At 53.9% G+C, this 5,389-nt stretch overlaps 1 pseudogene; it reads right to left on the minus strand.

The window, feature by feature from the left end:
• Positions 1-3,045: 3,045 nt before the first annotated feature.
• LOC106549869 (apelin receptor-like) lies at positions 3,046-4,691 on the minus strand (annotated as a pseudogene).
• Positions 4,692-5,389: the final 698 nt, after the last annotated feature.

The raw sequence follows: 5,389 nt of genomic DNA on the forward strand, positions 1-5,389 counted from the left end.
GACCTTCATGAAAAGCTGGGCAGCTGCCAAAGTGCCAGCTTCCCCCCGAAAGCCCTGAGGCTCAGCTGTGGTGGGCCACCCCCCTTGTCCATTCCCTGGAGAACCTCCATTGCAAGTGGAAGGGTGGTGGCTGTGTCATGTAGGCCTCCTGCCTCTGCTTCCTAGCCCTCTCTTTGCTGTCTAGAAGCCCCCCCCACCCTTTTCCCTTTCATGAGACAAGACAACCGCAGCTGTGTCGCTCCTCTTCCTCTTGCCAACCAGAGGGTGGTGGTGGAGGAGGAGGAGGAGGAGGAATGGAACTGGTTCTCCATCGCCTTGCGACACTGTAGCCTTGTCATCTTTTCTCTTGGTCTTGGCAATTCTACCTTGGCTCCCTTGGCGGGGAGGGGGGAGTCCTGCAGATGTGGGACGGGGCAGCTTCCCATGGGGGGGGGGGCGCAGAACAACACAGCTTTGTGCTGTCCTTCCATGGGTTTATTTGTTTGTCAAACGTGTACAAGATAGCAGGTATAATTACCGATTCATTACAGAGTTGGAAGGGACCTGGTAGGTCATCTAGTCCAACACACACACCCCCGGCCAAGCATTGGGCATCTCTGAGGATGCTTTGATCACAGATTCACAGAGTTGGACCTTGTAGAAGGGGTTGGACTAGATGACCTACAAGGTCCCTTCCAACTGTAATCAAAGCATCCTGGGAGATGCCCAATGCTTGAGTGGGGGGATGGACTAGATGACCTACAAGGTCCCTTCCAACGCTTAAATTGTAATCAAAGCATCCTGGGAGATGCCCAGTGCTTGAGTGGGGGGGGGCTGGACTAGATGACCTACAAGGTCCCTTCCAACGCTTAAATTGTAATCAAAGCATCCTTGGAGATGCCCAGTACTTGAGTGGGGGGGGGGCTGGACTAGATGACCTACAAGGTCCCTTCCAACGCTTAAACTGTAATCAAAGCATCCTGGGAGATGCCCAGTGCTTGAGTGGGGGGGCTGGACTAGATGACCTACAAGGTCCCTTCCAACGCTTAAACTGTAATCAAAGCATCCTGGGAGATGCCCAATGCTTGAGTGGGGAGGGGGGCTGGACTAGATGACCTACAAGGTCCCTTCCAACGCTTAAACTGTAATCAAAGCATCCTGGGAGATGCCCAGTGCTTGAGTGGGGGGGCTGGACTAGATGACCTACAAGGTCCCTTCCAACGCTTAAACTGTAATCAAAGCATCCTGGGAGATGCCCAGTGCTTGAGTGGGGGGGCTGGACTAGATGACCTACAAGGTCCCTTCCAACGCTTAAACTGTAATCAAAGCATCCTGGGAGATGCCCAATGCTTGAGTGGGGGGGCTGGACTAGATGACCTACAAGGTCCCTTCCAACGCTTAAATTGTAATCAAATAAATGGGATGTTCTGACGGAGAGTTTTCTGACTCTTGAACCAAGAGTGAACTCCAGGAGGTTTGGAAGGTGGACTTTGCTTCCTCTGCTCCAAGGCGGAGGGGGGGGGGGACACAAGGGGATGGGGGTGCAGAAATCAGCAGAAGCAGCAGACAAGGAAATGTGATATAGATTTATAGACTTCTGGAGAGAAAGTGGGAATTGTTTGGCTCATAACGAGATCGTTCAGGATCCCAGAAGCGAATTGCACAAGGGATCCCACTCCAGTGCTTTACAAGAGGTGCACAAATTGGCTTATGGAATTTTAACGTTAGCTTGGGGACAGCAACGGTTATGGACTTCCATGAGTTTTTTTTGTTTTATAAAGAAAGGGGGGAAATTTGCGAGAACATCCAAAATTACCCAAAGTCGTTTAGTACGTTGGCACCACACTCAAGATTTACAAAGAGGAGGACCTGAATTAAACTAGGACATCACCTTAGTAAGGGAGCACACCAGCTTCAAATCTAATTTTCAGATAATTCTTAAGGTTGTATTGGCAAAGAAGGTGGCAGAAATATCTTTGCAGACATTACAGGAAAAAATGCGGGGGATAACCTCTGGTTTATCCCGTTGTCGAAAACCCAGCTGTGGTTTTACACGTGGACGGTGATCCCTTCAATCCAAATATTACTATCTGTTTGGTTCCCAACAACTCATCTGGCCAAGCTTGGTTTAGCAGAAATCTCCTAAACACAATCTGATTTAAAAACCTTCGGTTGTTACGAACAGAGAGGCATAGAATCCAAATCGCACGAACTATTAACACTGTTTTATAAAACTTTTAAGGCAGCATCTGGAATAAACATTTTTTTAAAAAAGTTTGAGACTGGGAAGGTGTTAAGGAGAGTAAAAACATCGGAAGAACGGTTGCAGGAATTGGGTTTGGCTAAAAAAAAAGGACTGGGGTTGACATGACAGCAATGTTCCAATATTTGTGGCAGTCCAATGTGTGGAGAGGAGAGGGTCAACCTATGGTTTAATTCTGGATGATATTTGGAACTCTCGACACCTATTCTCCCAAAGCAAGAAGCCATGGATGGAAACTAATCAATGAGAGAAGCAACGTGGAATTCGGGAGAAACTTCCTAACAGTGAGGACCATTGAACAATGGAAAGGCTTGCTACAAGAGGTTATGGGTACTCCCATCACTAGAGGTTTTTAAGAAGAGACTGGACAGGCATTTGTCTGAAGTGATACAGGGTCTCCTGCTTGAGCAGGGGGAGTGGACTAGAAGACCTCCAAGGTCCCTTCCAAGTCTGTTATTCTATTATTCGAGGGAGGGAGGAAAGGAAGGAAGGGGAATGGATGGACACTAATCAAGGAGAGAAGCAACCTTGAATTAAGGGGAAATTTCCTAACAGTCAGGACAATTAACCAGTGGGACAGCTTGCCTCCAGAAGTTGTGAATGCCCCAACACTGGAAGTCTTTAAGAAGAGACAGCCACCTGTCTGAAGTGGTACAGGGTCTCCTGCTTGAGCAGGGGGTCAGACTAGAAGACCTCTAATGTCGCTTCCAGCTCTCTTATTCTGCCTTCTGAATCCAGCTTGGCGTCGCCTCCCCCCAACCCCTGCGGGGAAAACTCCCTCCCGACCTGGGCGAACTCCCCCCCCACCCTCTCCCGCTTTCCCCAAAATCCCGCACCAGAGCGAAACTACCTGCTAGAAAAGAACGGACACATTTTTTTTTCTTCTCAAAGAAACAGGGCGATTTTATTGGGTTACAAGGGAGTTGCCCACCGCAAGGACCTGCCCCGAAACGGTGAGTCCTCAGGGTCGCGAGAAAAAAAACAGGCAAGGAAAAGTCTCAAGACGGGACGGTCCAGGCGGGCCAAACCAGTGGTGGGATTCAAATAACGTTAACAACCGGTTCTCCGCCCGAATGATTTCTTCCAACAACCAGTTCACCAAACTGCGCAGAAAGTTAAACAACCGGTTCTCCCGAAGCAGGACGAACTGCCTGAATCCCACCACTGGCCAAATCCGTTCCCCGAAGGCGGGGTGCCGTTTTGGCGATCCCCGGCACGGTTCCATCCCCCCGTCTCGCGTGCCACCGTCCTACACCTTGGTCCCCGAGGAAGGCAGCTCCGACTTCTGCGTCTGGCCGCTGAGCGTGGATGAGACGGAATCCGGCGGGCCCGCGTCGCGGGCTCCGCAGCCCGAGCAGCAGCCGGCACTGGGCCCGGAAGCGCCCGTCGAAGAAGGCGTAGAGGAAGGGGTTCAGGCAGCTGTTGACGTAGGCCAGGCAGGTGGCGTAGGGGTGCAGGCGCAGGATGAGGTCCAGCCAGGCGCAGGGCAGGCTGAGCAAGCCCACCCAAGCCAAGACGTAGAGGCTCTTGAGCAGGTGGAAAGGCAGCCAGCAGAGGGCGAAGACGGCCACTTAGGTCACCAGGATCCGCAGGAGCCTCCGCCGCTGGCGGCTCTCCTCCTTGCGGCCCCGCCGTCGGAAGTGCCGGCTGACGGCGGCCCGATACAGCAGTAGCAGAGCGTCAGCAGCAGCAGCGGCAGCACGAAGCCCAGCGCCGTCGTGGCCAAGCTGAGCGCCGCCAGCCAGCGAGCCGCTTGCTCAGCGCTGCTGGCCAAGGTGCTGAAATCCATGTCGCACTCCAGCGCCGAACCGTTGCCTCCCCGAGGGCTCAGCCGCGTCTGCCGCAGCAGCAGCGCCGGCAGCGCCAGCAAGCCGGCCAGAAGCCAGACGGCAGCCAGCGACAGCAGCGTCCAGGTGCGCGGACGCGGGGACGCGCAGCAGGAGGAGGAAGGCGACGACGAGGAGGAGGCAGCAGCCGACGGGCGTGGCAAGGCGTGCACGATGGCCAGGTAGCGCTCGACGCCCAGGCAGGCCAGGCAGAAGGCCGAGGCGAACATGTTGAGCAGCACCAGGTAGCTGCTGAGCTTGCACAGCGCCGAGCCGAAGGGCCAGTGGAAGCGCAGCGCCGTGTAAGCCGCCCACGCGGCAAGGTGACCACGAAGGCCAGGTCGGCGAGCGCCAGGTTGCCGATGTAGGCGTCGGCCGAGCGGCGCTTGCCAGGCGAGCCCCGCCAGACGGTGAAGATGACCAGCCCGTTGCCCGACAGGCCCAGCACGAAGACCAGCATGTAGAGCACCGGGGAGCAACGAGAAGGAGAGCTCCCAGTCCGTCTCGGCTTCTTCCTCGGCATCCCCCGGGCAGCCCCCGGGACCCCAAGCCTCGCTCCAGTTGCCCGCCGCGTCCTCGTCGTAGTCGTAATAGGGGCTCTCCATCCCGGACGCCTCCGTCTCCGTCCCCGGCGGGGCTGCGGGGCGCGGGGCAAGCCGGCTGGCGCTTAAAAGAGGGCGCCGAGCCTGACCCCGCCCTGCGCTGGAAGAGGAAAGGGGGGGGATGAAAGCCCTCGGAGGGGAAGGAGGGGAGGGGGGAAGCCACGGAGACAACCACCCCCATTAGGCTCCTCTTTTCCTCCCCGAGGGGGTCAAATGAGGGCCCGGATTGTTGGGGGCCAAGAGGCTGACTCTGCAAACGGCTTAGAGGGGCTGGGAAGCCCTGTGAAGCGGCGTATAAGTTTAAGTGCTATTGCATCCATCTATGTCTCATTCTATGTCTGTCTGTCTCTCTGTCTCTCGTGTTCTCTCTCTCCATGTCTCTTTGTCTAGACTCATAGTCTGTCTGTCCTATCTATTTCATCCATCCATCCATATCTATCTCCTCATCCATATCTATCTATTCTATCTATCTATCTATCTATCTATCTATCTATCTATCTATCTATCTATCCATCCATCCATCCATCCATCCATCCATCTATCTATCTCCATCCATCCTACATCTATCTATCTATCTATCTATCTATCTATCCTATCTATCTATCTATCTATCTATCCATATCTATCTCTCTATCCATCCTATCTATCCATCTCTATCTCACCTACCACTACCTACCTACCTATCTATCTATCTATCTATCTATCTATCTATCTATCTA

The sequence above is a fragment of the Thamnophis sirtalis genome, unplaced genomic scaffold (genome assembly GCF_051295495.1).
Source record: "Thamnophis sirtalis isolate CommonGarterSnake01/CBP01778 unplaced genomic scaffold, rThaSir2_p1.2 scaffold_2, whole genome shotgun sequence".
In the NCBI taxonomy this organism is placed as follows: Eukaryota; Metazoa; Chordata; class Lepidosauria; order Squamata; family Natricidae; genus Thamnophis; species Thamnophis sirtalis.